This window comes from Rattus norvegicus, chromosome 4, assembly GCF_036323735.1.
Source record: "Rattus norvegicus strain BN/NHsdMcwi chromosome 4, GRCr8, whole genome shotgun sequence".
In the NCBI taxonomy this organism is placed as follows: Eukaryota; Metazoa; Chordata; class Mammalia; order Rodentia; family Muridae; genus Rattus; species Rattus norvegicus.
The window spans coordinates 47,859,773-47,877,488 of NC_086022.1; the positions used below are offsets into that span (position 1 = coordinate 47,859,773).

A 17,716-nucleotide genomic window follows, 5' to 3' on the forward strand; every position below is an offset into this window, starting at 1 on the left:
AAATTAGAAACATTAATAATAAAAAAAGTAGAAAAAACTCTATCCTGGCAGAATTTATATTTTAAATGGTAATCAAGCTAAGTTAAAGGCATAAATAGGTTTGCCATGTTTTTTTTTCCCCTAGGCTGAAAGGCATTAAGAATGTTAGAGGAAAAAATGAAATAATTTGTAAAATTCTTTACATGAGAAAATATATTCATACTTTGTAAAAATGTATCCAACTATAAGGGCCTAAATAAAATAAAGTCATATTGTTACAGGGTATTAACGTATAGTTCACACAATCCCAGGAAGGAATGCAACCTTGTTTAATTCTAAATGTCAGCCCATCAGTGACAAAGTTAATTTCACATTTATGTAATAAACACCACATGCAAATTTGCTATAAATAGTCTACGAAGGTTTTTACATGAAACAGAAATTAGCAGTAGAGATATACCGAGGAATACCTACTTTCCCTGACTCAGGTCATTCCGAAATAGCTATTAAAAATATTTACTGACACTGAAAAAAAAAACCAGCAAATTATAATAAATCAAGTCGAATCTTCTCAAATGTCAAACATTTTCACAAGAATTATTGCATACAGTTCCCTGCTTTAGCACAGCCACACAGAACTAAGACTTTCCATTTTTAGGTGACTTTCAGCAAGCCAAAACCATGGAGACACAAGTACTGTGACATGTTTTTTTTTTCCTATTACCAAATTAGATTAGAAAGTAAAAAAAGTATTTAAAAAGTTCAGTTTCCTCAAACTGCCTTTCAGTGGTTTTCAGAAAATAATTTTAAATTTAAAAAAAAACTATCAAGGTTTAGGAGTTAAAAGCATTCCATGCTCCTCCTAGGTTTTCCAAAGAGAATCTTATCATCAATCACAGAGATATCACTTCAGAGATGTAAGTTCAAAATCAAAGCCATCTTGCACTTCACTTTCCCCATTACTATGCATGTGATGCAAACACCCTGGAGAAATGTGGAAGTCCCTGTAGCTGTATTTACATCATTCAGCAAGCCAAAGGCCACCACGTGAGGAGGTACTATGACAGTTTCTTTTCTTTTATCCAAGCCCTGTCCTCTCCTTTTTGCCCACTCTGAGCTGAGAGCAATGGACATAGTTATCAGTGAGCATTCTAGGAAGATGAGGGGCTATGGGTGCCCTATTTCCTTACCCTCTGAGCACAGAAAATATGTCTAGTATTCTTCACAAAGTACACTGTTGGGGTCCTTTTGCTCGGACTCCTCAAAGAATGCCATAATTTAAGACACCCCAACTAATAGCCAAGGCTCATTACAAAACGGAACATTTGTTCAAAAACCATGCACAATTTCAAGGTGGCCATAAGACAGCATTCAACTAAGTACGGGGCTCCCTAAGTGTGGGGGTGCCAGCGAGGCATCTCTCCCTGTGCTCCTTATCATGTGGCATTCGAGATGCAGCTTCTGTTGACTTAGGCCATGCTCTCTCCACACTGTCAGAGCAAAGGGAACCAGGTTCATTCCCACGCTCTCATGTCCACTGTCCAACGTGGTCTCTGGTCTCTGTGAAATAGTCACACAATTTTATCCAAATCAAAGGTTATAACTTCTGTAAGATGACCCTCATTAACCAACTCTACACTTCCACAAAAAATGGCTGCTGATTCCACTCTAAGTCTGCCTGGCACACTAAGTCTACAGCATCTGCAGTGAGTCAGTAAGTTCGAGTAGTTTGTGTTATTGGAGATTGAACCCAGGGCCTTGCACATACTGGGCAAGAACTCTACTACCATGAACTATATCACTAATATATATGTATGTATACACACACACACACACACACACACACACACACACACACACACACACACACATTGCAGCCCTGTCTATCATGCCCAACCTAATTGTTTTCTTTAAGTCCTGTTCTCTCTCTCTCTCTCTCTCTCTCTCTCTCTCTCTCTCTCTCTCTCTCTCCCTATCTCCCTCCCTTACTCTCTTCCTCTGTCTCTTCCTCCCTCCCTTTCTCCCTTTCCCTCTTTCTCTTGATAGATTTTGATTTCTTTCAGTCATCTCTGTGCTTTGCAATGAGAAGTTCCCTGGATGAGGGTTGAGAACAGCACTTTATACCAAGGGAGAAGCATCTAAACGAGGCAAGACCAACAGCACAGCTTTCTGAAGACAAATGTTTCTTTGATAAAAATCTTACTTTAGGGGGCCGACATCCAGTTCCATAGCACAGCGCCTGCCTAACATGTGTGAGGCCCTAGGTTCAAGTTTCATGACCAAAACCAAACAAAAAGAAAAATCCTTCCTTTCTGATCTCTAACAACCACACTGTTTGATATTCTTAAAGTGAATAACATTTAGAAATCTAAACTAGGTTTCAAATATTTCTTCTGAAAACATGGACTTTGTCCTTCACGTTAGTAGTTAGTGTTTATTACACATTCCCTGGTCAAGTCACACACAGTGGTAATAGTTCTATTGGCTTATTTTGGGAAAGGCATGTGTGTTGCATCTGGGGATGTTAGAAGACAAGCTGGAGAAGTCCTTCCTCCCTCTTTTTCCTTCTTTTCTTTCTTCCCTTCCTTCCTTCCTTCCTTCCTTCCTTCCTTCCTTCCTTCCTTCCTTCCTTCTTTCCTTCCTTTCCACTATATGGATCTCAAGGGAAGAGAACCTATGGCTTCAGGCTTACTTGGCAAGCATCTTTATCCATTCAGGCATCTAGCTGGCCCCCCATTTCATCTTAACAATCCATTTTTCATTACTGGACATAAACTTACCTTAAAACCTTACATTGTCAACATTTGTTATAATAGTATCTCGAGTAACTTCTAAACATATAATCTATCCTTAAATCGGAAGTGACCTTTTGATAGTTGAGCTAAATTTTTGAATCACATGAAATACCTTTATTCAGAATATATTGCCAGTTTTGCCCAATAGCTTTTATACTTTGAGAATATTTAACATAAGTTTATGTCTTTGTTGTATTTAGTTTTGTTTCTAAATTGTGAGCATTATCTACTGTATGAAGATATGGAATCTATTAAGATAGTTTTGACATAAATGATAAAAATAAATAAAATGTGATATATACATATATGTACAAAAGACATTACTGTGCAAAACAAAAAAACTTTGGATTTGTGACAACATGACTGGAACTGGAAGACATTACATTAAGTGAAATGAGCTAATTATAGGAAAATGCTCCATATTCTCAGTCATATATTGAGCTAAAATAGAAATGGAGTAGAGTGTGGTCACCGAATGTTAGGAAGCATGAGGGAGTGGGATATAGAGAAAGGCTGACTAACAATGAGTAACAACATACTGAAAGGTAGGCAGAACAACCCTCATGTTCTTTAGTCATCTGCCAGCTGCAAACCTTTGTAGGAATTCTTAAATATCTAATAGACAAAAGATTAAAGTTTTTCCTGCTACAAAGAAATGGTAAGTATTCAAGAGTTGAAAACAAACAACTATCCAGATTTAAATATTACATGTTATGGATAGACATAAATCAACAAAAAGTCTCCCATAAAAGTGCACAATAATTTGCATGAAGTATAAAATACTTAGCAGCTTTAATGACCTAATTGTAGCATGTTAGAATTATTAAAAACAAGCTTCCTGGGGTTGGGGATTTAGCTCAGTGGTAGAGCGCTTGCCTAGCAACCGCAAGGCCCTGAGTTCGGTTACCAGCTCCGGAAAAAAAGAAAGTACATTTAAAAAAAACAAACCAAAAAAAAAAAAAAATAAGCTTCCTCCTGAAAATGTTGCATATTATATACAAGCACAATCAAAAACACAGAATTGCCAATTATTTTGCTTCATAAATATGGCTTGACTCCCACCCTTCCAATGAAGTGCAAGATGCATACCTTGGGTTTTCTTTAAGGCTAGAAACAGCAGCTGTATGTGTTGCTAAATATCTATGTATCCATGTTCCTGACATCTACTGATTTTAAAATGAGAGAAATCAAGGAAGGCCTCTTGTTTTGTAAGACATCCTATGGTTAGACAACAACCTCGATCATATTTTTCTTGTTTCTAAAACCATGTTTCTATAAATCCACATCACAGAACATGTGTTCTCTAAACCAACACCTGCACTCATGCTGGTCACTTTCATCCTCTGCACGTACAAAAAGGCCTTTGTATGTTATGCATACTCAAATTTTGTATATCCCTGTCTTTTGTATATCATAGATATTATTACAAGCAGTGTTTACAGAAGTAGGTAACTCTATGATGTAAAATGCACTTTCGATGCAGACTGATTAAGAATGCAATTGTTCATCTTTATCCAGAAGTTGACAGTCACAGATTAAATAAGAGCATGACCTGAAGAAAATATTCTGCAACAGCTGCTACACTTGGTCTAACCAAAATGTAGAGAAGGATATGATAAATTCTTACCACACACAGCCAATGACATACAGCAGGTTACATACTCTACAGCTGATTTTTAAAACATCTTTCTACATTTTATATTAGAATACTAGAATATCATGTCAGTTTTTTGCTGCTATGACAATAAATAACCTGACATAAACAAGTTAAGGGAGGAAGGTTTATTTGGGCTCATAGTTTCACCCAGGTTACTTGCTCTGCTCACTCTGTACTTGTTGTAGAGCATATACAGAGCGCTTGTTCATCTTTAGCAGACAGAAGAGAAGAAAGGAAGATTATTCAGGAAAAGATTAACCCCTAAAAGACTTGCTTTGATAACCTACTTTCTCCTGTGAAGCTTCAGAACCTTCTAAATAGTACAACTGGGGAACCCAAAACTTTGATATACAAACCATAACAAAAATGTCTAATATATGTTAGACATTTTGTTATAACAAAAACAAAAGAAGAGGTGTGGTTCATTTTGTTACATCACACACATAATTCAACTGGTTTGACCAGCACTGGTCTGTAATCTCTGCTTTCTACAAAGAATCTGCTCACTGGATGCCTCCTCCAGCTAAGCCTTACTCCAGCATTTTTCCTTTGAGCTCTTCTCAAATGGGTTGTGTTCATTGAACTGACACACTTAGCCTAGCCCAAGGAAAACAACACATTCATAATGCATGCTTGTCAGCTGGCTAAAAGTAGCACTTACCAGACTTAAGCAAACAGAATATGTAGCCAAGAGCCTCCTGAGGAAAGAGCTCAGGAATCAGGGTCAAAGTCAAAATTCTCAGCAGAGAAGCAACTCTAGATGTGGCAAGTGAGGACATGTTTACCACTTGGCTAAAACAGAGCCAGGGATCCCAGGAAGGATGCAACCATTTGGTCTCATTTTTATCTGATGACAGATGAGAACAGTTTCAGGAGCACCACAGAGGGTCGAAGTACCTGTTCCCTGGTTCAAGGTCTATTGGGAGGACTGGTGTTTGTATTCCCTAACTGGATCCAACATAACAGGTATTCTCTGGGTGTAGCCTTTCGACAATAGACTCTTTGCAGTCACTCTGCGATACAAACCTTCAACACTGCATATTTATGATCATCCTCATTCTTTAAGCGTCTTGGGACAGCTTCTTTACCCAAAGGTATTTCCTCCTGATAGCTCATGCTTACTGCTTCCACTTTTGCAATAACTTGAAACCACCAGAGGCTTTAGATTCAATCAAGCATTTGTAGCTGAATGCATGCCCAAGCCACTTAAAAATCTTTTTACCCAGTTTTCAATAAGCATGCTTACTCATCTTAATGTTCTTAAACATAGCTTATCTGCTAAGACATTGAACTGGAGCATTTTAATGTCTATCTTGTCTTAGAATAGCCTAAACTAATCTTGAACTCACTGGACAGCTGAGGAAGACCTTGAACTTCTGCCTCCAATTCCCAAATACTGAGATTGCAGGTGTATATAGTAGGGGTTACAGTGCTAGAGGTCAAACCTAGGATTCTTGTGTGGTAAGCAAACACGCTACCAACTGAACTACACCCCCCCCATATTTCCTTACTTATAATATTGACAGAGCAATAGCTGGGTGCAGTCCTATGTGTTTAGTCTTCTAGTATTCAAGATACTGGGCAAAAGGATTGATTGAGCCCAGGAGTTTGACCTAAGCCTTGGTAACATAGAAAGATCTCATTTCTTAAAATAAGAAAAAGAATAGACAAGAAGGGTATGTCAGCAATAAAGATACTAAGCATACTCAACATTACTGAATTTATGCTTATATCTATGAGGAGAGTATTGATGAAAAGAAATGACTTGAAAAGGATTTGCCTTTTTGAAAAAGGAAGCCTTTTTCTCATGAGGAACAGCTAATGTGCAGGTAATTTCTTGGTTTATGCCTCAGAAGTACTTGAGCGTGAAATGCATTTCACGAAAATGAGTCATTATAAAGATAGGGACTAATTAGTTACACAAATAGACTCTTAAAGGAGTTCTTAAGTCTAGTACATTAGTCGATTTTCTATTGCTGTGATAGAACACCATGACCAAGATAACTCAGGGGAGAGTTTATTTTGAGCTCACAGTTGCAGAGGGTGAAAGTCCATCACTATCATGCTGAAGAAGCATGACAGCAAGCCACCACGGGCACCATGGCAGGAGCGGCAGCTGAGAGCTCATAGGAAAAGAACAAACGGGAACAAACAAGAAGGTAGCAGACTCTGAAACCTCAAAGCCCCGCCCTAGGGACCCACTTCCTTCAGCCCTTCAGCAAGGCCACACCTCCTAAGCCTTGACAAACAGGGCAACCAACTGGGGACCAAGCATTCAAGTGCCTGAGAATATAAGTTATGCCATCTTATTCACACTACTCCTCATTAGAACATGAGGCTTTATGAACTCATTTGGAGAAATCCACCGGCAAGAAGCAAAACCTCAACAATTACTATGATTGTTAATTGACACTGTCACTGTAAATGTACCAGATGCCCTTAGCTTTTTATTGCTCAAAACAATCAGGTAAACTATACTTAAAGTGTACTGGTATTTTTGTTGTTGTTTTAATTGTACATTGCTGCCAGGGTTTGGATATAGAATGTTCCCCAGAGCTAGAAATGTTAATGGCTTGGTTCCCAGCTTGGTGCTACTGGGAAGTGATGAACACTTTAAGAGGAAGGGTTTTGTGGGAGGCTTAATTAATACATCATGCCTTGGCATGCTTTGAAGATGACGTGGGACCCAGGTCTCTCCATCTTCTTTCTCCTTCTCAGTCAAGAGGTGAACAGCTCACTATATAATATATTCCAGCCATAAGGCACTATTCTGTGCCACCCCACATGTATTCTACAGGTCTAAAAGCAAAGGGTCTACTTATCACCTGGTACCTCCAAAACCATGAGCTAAAATACAGTGTTGCTCTTAGAAACATTAGGTGCTTTAGTACAGTACTAGAAAGGTGACATACTTATAATCTTCCCAAGAAATAAATAAAAAGTTACTCTGTGAGTTGTATTTATAATTTCACAGAAGATAACATTGATCCATGTATTAATTAAACCTCCTACAAAGCCCTTCCTCTTAAAATATCCGTAACTTTACATCCATAAACAGATTGAATCAATTCATCTTACTAAAAGTTGGAATTGTGCACATGCATACATAAGCAAAACAATAATTTAAAATTATTAAGAAAAAGAGGAATCCATGCTGAAAGCTTAATATTGACTGTTTCTTAATATGTTTTTCCCTGACAAGTGACTTAGGTAATAGCCATTGTTTTAATTCATGTTTTATAGAAAGCAGATGAAGGCTTAGAACAATTTATTAACTACCCTAGGTCACTCAACAAAATCTGATATTCTCCCTAGGCAGTTTCATTCAAAGCCTATACTTTTAAGTATAAAAGAACATGAGAATGCTGAGAAGAACATTTTGGAAGACAAGAGAAAAAGTATCACAGATAAATGTTATACACAAGTCTATTTAAACCACTAGGAAAAAACCCACAAAAATAAAACACAAATAAAACAAACCAAGATTTAAAAGGCAAAATCAAGCCTGTTGAAGAAGTTAAAGCTCTGTATGTACTACATATACAGCCATCAGTCTGACCACATGCTGACAGATTTAATAAGACTTAGCCAGTTTCCTTCAAGACTTTTCCAGAATATATCATGCATGTGTAAAATAAAACTTGACAATTGTTTGTATTTGCCCTTTTTCCTGTCAAAGTCCTGATAACCTCAAAATTAAAAGTAGCAGACACAATATGCTTATTGCTTGAAGACTTCTGAGACAAACTATTCCCAGCTCTGGACAACCCAACATGGCTGCCACTGCCTTGGGTACTAATGGTGCTAATGCTTTTAAGCCAGGGGTGATGGTTGAAATTACGATTCCATCTGACAAGAATGGATAGTGGTTCTAATCAATAGTATACTCGAGATGTCAACAACTAAATAGACATTGCCATCCCATTCAGAAACAACACACTCTTGACTCAACACAGGGCTTCATTAGTAAAGAGATGTCTGAACTGGAAACCACCTCTCCTCCTGAGTTCACTTTTCACTGAAGTATATAAAGAATGATCAATGGACTGAAGCAAAAGTGGAAGGAACTAGGGATGCCTCGAAGAGATGACTGACAGAGGGATGGTTATGCTCATTCAATATCTAATTTCATATTTAAAGAGACGTTTCACGAATCTTCACAAGATACCCCACAAATACGTACAATGCTTTCATTTTCTTTATAAGTTTAAAATGTAAAGATATTTTATCATTCGTACATGACACCTAACAAAATAAGTTGTGCTTGAGATGATAAAGAAGTTAGGAGTCGATGCTATCCCAAAGATATATAGAGTTGCACAAAATTGGCATCAAATCCCTGTCTCTGGCTGTACATCAAACACTGGCTGAGGAAACATGCATAAGAAATGTAACACGGGGATTTATAACTCAGAGAGACTCTTGGCTTCTAAACTGTTTCATTTTCAAACCCAGAGCTATTCTGATTCAAAACTGAGATGGGGAAACAGGGATTTTGCTCTTCAAACAAACAACCAACAATAAGATTAAATTTGTGTAGCCTAAATCTGTCTTAGTGGCAAGAAGTTCAAGCAAAGCAAAATCAAACAAAGATGAGCTCTTGCAAGAAGAAAGAGTGAAAATCTCAGTTGTACACACAAAAGAAAGAAATTCTTACTTTGAGAGAGGCAGAACAGCCCAGGAGTTACTTTCCTCACTCTCCCTGGCACAGGCAGAGTAGGTGATGATGGGAGACAGTAGACCAGTAATGTAAATAGTCACCCTATTGTCTACAAAGGGATAACTACCAACCTCCACTGACCAAAATGCTTTAGGAATTCACCAGGTAAGAACAGAAATCAAGTTTTAGAGTTATGAGAAAAGGTCAAATTACCTGAAGGGTTCATTCTCATGATTCCATGTCTAGACAATGCCCCCATGCACGTAGACACACAGGAGATACAAAATAAAAGGAGGGTTGCCGTGCTGTTGTGCTAGAGGTGAGGCAAAAGGTAACTGTAAAAGAGGAACACCCTCTATTATATCTGCTTGCAGACATCCCTCTGTGTGAGTGGAATGAAATTGTTATGCTAGAAATAGCATAATACATATAATGAATCAGAAACCAATAGTGACTTACATTTGTTTGGTTTCTGAGGCTGAAGTCCAGAAAGCATGTTTCGATGAGCCATAAATTTTATGTAGCCCGTTTTAACAGAATTCATGAATTGGACTGTTTTAACAGAAACAATCTTTTCTTCTAAATTTTCTCAGTGCTTTCCTTTTGCCTTTACGTCATTTGGTACACATTTCCGGGGGCTTATCTTAGCCAGACACAGGGGGCCATGCTCATCTGCAAAAGAAATGATCTCCCCTCGCTCCAAACTTGGTCAAGAATGGCACACAAGTACCACACTCTTTTGCTTTCCTACTAAGAACCAATATTACTGTTAGCAGCTGAACTCAGGAATTGTCTCAAATTCTGCAGAAACATAGCACACCAAACAGCCACTACACATTTCTCAGAACTGGGATACAGATGGGCAGATCTCTGCCATGAGTACCAAATCCTTATGTTAACTATAGCTCTATATTCTTCATGTCTTTATGAGTTAAGAACAATAAGCAGGATGCTCTCCACAAAGCAATTACTTATACATAATGTTTCTATTACTAGAATCAATCATTACCTAAAATCAATATAAATGAATATTTAATATTAAAGAACAAAAATTTAAATACAACAGGCACTATTATTTAATATTAACAAAAGAAATCCAGTCCATACTGTTTAAAACAAACATTTAAAATGTCATTGTTTAAAACAATATGCTTACTGAGCAACTTGGGAAAACATTAATACAAACAAAATCATCCACACTTCATACATCAAAATAGAGTTATTGTTAAGCCTTGAATTCTTCAAGTTTGTTTTTTCCTAATGATATAATGGAAGCCATTATTGAGGATTTTGAGTGTTATACTTTATTCCCCATCATATTGTCTACCATTTAGCTTGTTTTTAGATTGCTTTTAACACTGCTTTAAACCTGTGGATGATATAATTATCAGTGATTCCCATAGAAATGACACTACTGGAATAAAGAAATCAAAATATTTTCAAGCCTTTTGAAATGTATTACCAAATTACTTACAGAGATTGTTAGGTCCTAAATCCACTATAATATATAAGATTGACTAAGCTTTCACACTTCAGTCTATTCTAGCCATGATTATATCATCTAGTTTGTTGGTGATGGGAGTGATGGTAGTGGTAGTAATGGTGGTAATGGTGGTAGTGGTGATGGTGGTAATGGTGGCGGTGGTGATGGTGATGATGGTAATGGTGGTCATAGTGATGGTTATGATAGGGAAAATTTTTTTGTTTAAGATAGTATTCCTCTGTAACCCAGAATAGCCTCAAACTTGGGGTCCTCCTTCTTTGGTCTCCTGAGTGCTGGGACTGTAGCCTGCACCACCATATCCAGCTCAGCTAGTCTTTGGCTGACTTTGATGAAGTATACACTCTTCTTTTTCTAACAGGGGCTACCAAAAATTATTAAGCTCTAAGAACTCTCTGTTTATTATGCACATAGGTCCTTTATCATGCATATCATATCTTCTTCAACTCTACAGATAAGTGTTCACTTCCTTGGATATGACTTTTGAAGATGTTTCTCAACCATGTTTATAGAGGAATTTTAACCCAGCAACATGACTGCTTTGGCAAGGAATCGTATCTGTGTGATCTGGCTGCAAAGACACTTTTAGTCCTTCTGGCTGGAATATAGATATGCCCTTAGTACACACCTTTAATCCCAAACAATGAAAGCAAAGTTAGTTTGTAGAAGTAAGTGGCCATATTTGAAAGTGACATCCAATTGAGGGGCAGACAAAGTGACAAATTAGAGAAAGATTTGACAGAATGAGTCACAGATAGGATATGCCCAGTTCGCATGAAAACAGATAGGAAAGACAGCTGAAGAGCAGCAAGACAGGAAAAAGGATGGTGTGGTGGGTAGTATATGTGTATGGCAGTATGGTGTGGTGGGTAGTGTATGTGTATGGCAGTCTTACCAGGACAGTCTTACAGAGACAAGTTGCAGAGAGAACAAGCTAACACAGGTGAAGACAGAATGAGAAGGAGCCAGAAGATTAGAACAGATTGCCAGAGTTAGAGGATAGGCAAAGCAATTCAGTCAGAAGCTAAGGGGAGCTAGATTGAATCAGTCAGCTTGGAAAGGATTTTGAGCCTGAATAGTTGAGTTGAACCAGCCAGTCAGAGTTCAGAAAGAACTAGAGTGGGTTAAGTTTATTCAGTAGTAAGCCTCTAAAATGACAATTACACCTGCTGAATAAAAGTTACATTTAAACATGTTAAACATTTTTAAGCTTCATATATTTTGTGGGTGTGTCCTAAGAAACTTATTATTGGACATCTGAACATTTTCTTCTAAAAGTTTCATAGGTTTAGGTCTTATATTCACCCATTTTAAAAGAATGTTTTAAATTTTTTAAAAATAAAGTATAACTAAATTGCTTTCTCCATTTCCTTTTCTTCCTCCAACACTTCCTTTCAACCTCTTTGCTCTCCCTCAAATCCATGATGCATGTTTTTGTTGTTTTATATGCACATATATAACAACATAAATACACACACACACACACACACACACACACACACACACATATATATATATATATATATATATATATATATATATATATATACATCTTCCCAGTCCATATAATCTTCTCAGTCCATATAAAGCTACTGGAATGCATATGACCTCATACCACCTATTGTGAGGTAACACGTGCTTATAATATTGGGGGAGGTAGGTCAGTGGCAGAGCTTTTGCTTAGCATGCGTGAGACCCTGGGTGCCACCTCAGCACCAGAACAAACAAACCAACAATAAGGAGGTCTTGATATCTGAATTTTCCACATACAAATCCAGTTTCCTATCATTTGTTGAGAGGGAGTATACTTTCCTTAATGGATTTTTATGATTTTTTTTGTTGAAAGTACATATATGGATCAATTTCTGGATTCTTTATTCATTCTGCTGAAGCATGTGTATATTTCCCTGATTTATAGCAAATCCTGCAATCGGGATAGGTAAGTCCTCCCTTAAATGCTTTTCAAAAATGACTTGGTCATTCCAGGACTATTTCTATTCTCTTTATTATATTCTAATTAAATACATCGATTTGTACTTAAAACCTTCCTACAATATTTGCTTTAATTATTATTATTTTTTTTTAGTGAAGCAGCTCTGTCTCAGAAAGATTTTGTTAGGTTAATTCCTAGACACTGTCTGATTTTTATCTGTATTTTCTTTCACTAATTTATAAAAAATACACCTAAGTTTTTAAAACTGGCTTTATAAGGTTCTACATATTGGGAAAATTTTCAAGCATACACAAAAGTGGATAATATAACCAATTTTAGATTATGTACAACCCTGTACTTCCAGCACTCAGGAGTTGGGGCAGTCTAGACTGTATAGTCTGTAAAAATAGATAAAACTTTGTATTTTCTAAATTTTACATACTGACTTACTGATTTTAGCCAGTGTTTTGGATAATTCCTTTGGAGTTTTGCATAAACGATAATATCATCTGAATGCTACATGAATTCTTATGCCTTATTTTTTTTCATTAGTCCCCTACTGAAAGGGCAGTGATTTCTAGCTCAATATTTAACAGATCTGGTAGAGGCCATCACCCTTGCCTTAGTCCCCACCTCAAGAGCAAAACACTAAATTACACAGCTCAAGTATCATGATGTCAGCTGTGCAGCTGGCCCGAACTCCTCTGGTTAGTCTATAATGGCTTGAAATCTTTCCGTGCCCCACTCAAGAAGAGTCACCACTACTTATGAAGATATAATCAATTTGCCCGTGGACAGACATGAACTCATAGCCTAACACTTAGAGAAGCAGGCACAGATATAATACTGTGGTTGGAGAAAAATGAACAAGATATTTATTATGAGATAATGTTGGGGAAATTGGTGGGGCCGGGAGAAGACACTTGGGACACACGGCAACACAGATCTAGTTCAGCAGCAGCGCTTGATACAAGGAATCAGTTCAGATGTGGGCAAACAATGAGTTCTGAAGCGTCATGTTTAGACAAGGGAGCCACTGTGGAGCTCCTGATGTCACTAACGTTGCCTTAGAACTGGATGTGTCTCAGCTTTCACAGTAAACTTGGAGAGAGGCATAGAAGTATTGATTGTAGCCCTAAAATAACAATGGAACGTAAACTGCTCGTTGAGAAGTGTCTAAGTTATATTCTGGGTTTTCCACAGTTTCTAGATACTGAGTAAGCTGGGACACTTTCCTCATAAATGATCCCATCATAGAGCTTACAAAAGTCTGTGTTATTTACTGAGAGAGTAAAAGAATGGTTCCATCCAGAAAACAGGTAAACAAAGATTAAAATGAGGGCTAAATCTCTTTGGTTTCAGAGTCAGGGTTTGAAAGACAAGGCTTCTGAAGGGTGTGAAATTGTCTTAAGAAATAATTGTCCCCTCTGGGGAACTGAATATCTGTGGATCGAGTACTCAGGAATTTGGTAGGTTTTGCCGGACCAAATTTTTTGCCGAAAATTTCCACACAGTTCCTCTGGATGTTGTTCACATTATGTCACTCCATAGAAACATTTGGCTTTTCTTTTCTGTTATGTTTTTAGCATCTAGGGCATTTTCACTAATTAACAACAATGACAAACATCTTACGTATATGAACAATTAGCAGGTACCCAAACCAACAGGCAAACAAAACATCTCCAGTGGATACAAAGCACTGACCTTGAAATATTTCACTATTTCAGGAATAGCACAGATAATTCTGGAAACTCCTAATTATTTTGGATTTGGAAAAAGAAATATGGAACTAGTGTTGGTTGTGGGAATAACACTAGGTTAGGAATCCCCACATGAAGAATATTCTAAAACCAAAAGGTTCAAATAAGGGTAGCTTGTCTCTTAGAGATAGTACATAGATAATTTTGGTGGGGAGACCTTGTGACTACAAAATTAAGACTTTGGAGCTCTGGGAAACAAGTCGTCCTTGTTAAAAATACAATTCTCCAGGAAGCAAAGGAAATGTCAGAAGGTTTTTGTTATCACTGTGGTACCCAGTTCCCAAGTCCTGAAGGACCAGCCTGACCTACCAACTAGGAATTCACCAGTCAGAAGAACTGCTGAGCATCTGGAAAAAAAGAGACAGAAGGCACTGTTCAATGCCACCGTCTACCAGCTCAAGATGAGTCACCTTATTAAAAACAATCAAGGGCAAAAGAATTTCAACGATTTGGATACATCCTTTATTCAAACTCTGCCGGTGATTTTTTTTTTACCACCATGAAATAACTCCCAATCCTTGAAAGAATCCTCCTGCTACTCCCCAGGCTAAACCACGAAGCTTCCCAGGTTGCTTGAACTGGAGCTTGCAAAGCAGGGGCCTTTGTAAGTAATTCGGTCCTTTGCTTGCAATGAATTCAATGAGTGTCTTTCAGATTGTGGCAAACACATAGACATGAGTAAGACACTCCCCACTACCCTTCAGGGCAGAAGCACAAGGACTTGGGCTAAGGGGTGAGGAGGCCCTGAGGTAGTTCCAGGCATAGGCAGACCTCAGCAGGATACGAGTTACTTGCAGGAACTAGGACAGATCCATTTTGGTTTATCCAGTTTGTCTTACTTCATGGTTTGTGATCTATTACCAGCTATGAAAAATGCTTTATAAACCAAGGGCACTGCACAAGCGGGTACATAATTCATATTAACTTGAACAGGTCAGTCATCACTGGACTGTTCGTGTTTATTCTTGTCAGTAAAAACTAGTCTATTTCTGGCAGGGTTTTTTTTTTTTTTTTTACATTACCTCATCTCTTACCAAGCAATGGCTTTATCAAGCAGTATCTACCCTGCTTCTCTCCAGCATCCAGCTGTTCTCATCTCTTCTTTCTCATTTTGCTGGGCCTTTGTGAGCAGAATGGCAAGAGGGGGGTGGCAGAGTTTAAATCATCTTTGATTGTGAATAAATTAGAGAATGCTGCACACGTGTGCTCCACACTGCAAAAAGGCACAACACAGCATCTCCCACAGAAGAACACAGACTCGGACGGAAGGAAACCATTTCCTGAGTCTCAGATATGATTTATGACCCTCTGAACAGAGGGAAACCTGAACTTTCATTTTAAGGTCTAGTCTTAGAAGAATCTGTTTTCCCTTCTCCAAATTACACCTCCCACTTTCCTGCTGTATGGGGAGCTCAAACCTGCAAGCCAAACGGCCATGTGGGAGATGCTGCTGCTGCTCTTCTGGGAGGGAGGTTTACCGGAGTGGTTGCTGAACTTTACTGCAAGAGGAGAAAGGGTTCTGGGTGCCTGTCCCTGCTTTGTAACTAAAAGCATCTGCCTCTGCTCTAAGGTAGCCTTAAGCCATCCATTAACATTCTTGCAGAACACAAGAATCATAACAAATTAGCATGGGGGCAAGGAACTCAACATCAGCCCTCAACCGGCCAGTTTAGCTTGCCTGACTACACAGAAGGGGACTGTCAGTCCATGCAGGCAGCCTAGTTGGTTCAGACTGAAAAAGTCCTCATTTTGATAGAGGACATTTTTTTTGATCAGTAAGATGATGCTGTGGAACTTCTGTGAAGACAGCAGGAGTGTAGAGGAGGTAGCCAAACTTGTCTTTCACCCCATTCTATTTATCTTTCTCTCGATCTATCTGGCTGGCAGAAAAAGACAAGAGTACTATTTAACTCTCCTGCGCTACCGTGAGTTTCTGAGAGAGAAAGCACGTCTCTGGCTCTGGCCACACAATTCTGTACTCAAACTGACTGACACAATTGCACAGGAAAACCATCAGAGCACACAAGACATGGTGATGGTTGCCTGAGCTGGCAAGATACCGCCATGCACTTAGAAGATCCTACTATCCTGATATTCTGTACTCACGGTTTTCACTCTGTGGACTGTTAGTAAAAACTGATGCCAGACACACACTGCTGCTGGGTCTAGGAAGCAAATGGTAACATGTACCTAGGAATGGTGCCTGGTCTACATAGATATAATCCTTACCCATCCCATATAGGTAGCGATAGAATTCACCAAAAATAGCAAACAAAATCAATTTATACAAATATCTGAATAGCTCATTCCAAAGGTAATTAGCTTTGAAACTGATTTAGCACTACCAATAGTCTAAAGTAAGTTTGTCTATGAAAGTATCCTACTAAGTAGCCCAGGCTGTCCTGAAACTCATTATATAGGGCAATCTAATTTTGATCTTAAGGTTGTCTTACTGCTTCTATCTCCAAGTGCTGGGATTCCCTACTCTGTAATGTTGAGGTAACCCTCCCTAATACTCTTGCATGTATATGGATTACACAACTAATCAAATGTTCTTAAATTTGAGTATAGGATCTGAATGCATGGACCTCTAAGGTGTTAGGTGTTACAATGGTTTCGTTATCTGTCTGCAAAGCCAGTCTCATTATGTGGTCAAACAGCAAGAGCTACGTGGATATCTAAGACTGAGAAATACATCAACAACGTCCATGCCAGCATCAACAAACCTGTTAATTCTTGTCTCTGTGAGCAAGTAGCAAAGCAGTGTATCATACCAAAGTCTCTGGTATTCCCTTTCCTTCCCCCAAGCTCTTTAGATGTCACGGGTACTAGGACTCATTTGTAAATGACAGTGAAGATTGAGAGAGCCAAATGAAGGGGCAGTCAAGGAAGGCTCTCTGCAGAGCTGAGACATCACTGAAAAGATGGATCTGGGAAGATGGCAGTCACTGAGCAGCTGATGGCTTTGTAATAGCACTTGATTGGTCCTCCTCTATGATGATTTCCTCATCTCTATAGTGAGCACATTTCAGTCTTCACTGGCCCTCGTTCCAGGAAGCTGCCTGCTCCTCTCAGGAAATGAACACTGCCTTTCAGAACTCATTGAAACAGTAATGAGTAGTTTTGCTTTATAAAGTCACACCCAGTATTTATATTTAAACTGCCCTGAGGGAATGAACTGCATAGACTACCAAATGGTCAAAGAAGCCGACTGGCTAAGAGAAACACGAATGGTGCTTCCATATGTAAGCTGTTTTTGTTTGTTTTGCTTTGCTTTTAAGGTAATAAATAAATCTTCGAGTAAGGAAAAGTGTAGCTCTAGCTGTGAAGGAGAGACCGATTAGCTACTATAGCAACATTCTGAAGCCCAATTTACAGACTGATGAAATATAAAACAGCCTTTATAAAGTGGAGTCCCCAACTCACTGAGA

The 17,716-nt window shown here is 38.4% G+C and overlaps 1 protein-coding gene and 1 long non-coding RNA gene across 7 annotated transcripts in view; one reads left to right on the top strand and one right to left on the bottom strand.

Moving 5' to 3' along the window:
* The window catches only part of Cttnbp2 (cortactin binding protein 2), a 163,732-nt gene that overhangs the window by 92,906 nt on the left and 53,110 nt on the right, over positions 1–17,716 (bottom strand). The gene's annotated exons all lie outside the window — the stretch shown is intronic.
* The window catches only part of LOC120102241 (uncharacterized), a 43,665-nt gene continuing 38,185 nt past the window's right edge, over positions 12,237–17,716 (top strand). Inside the window, exon 1 of the long non-coding RNA XR_005503483.2 lies at positions 12,237–12,531. This is a non-coding gene — a long non-coding RNA (uncharacterized LOC120102241). The remainder of the gene's footprint in view (positions 12,532–17,716) is intronic.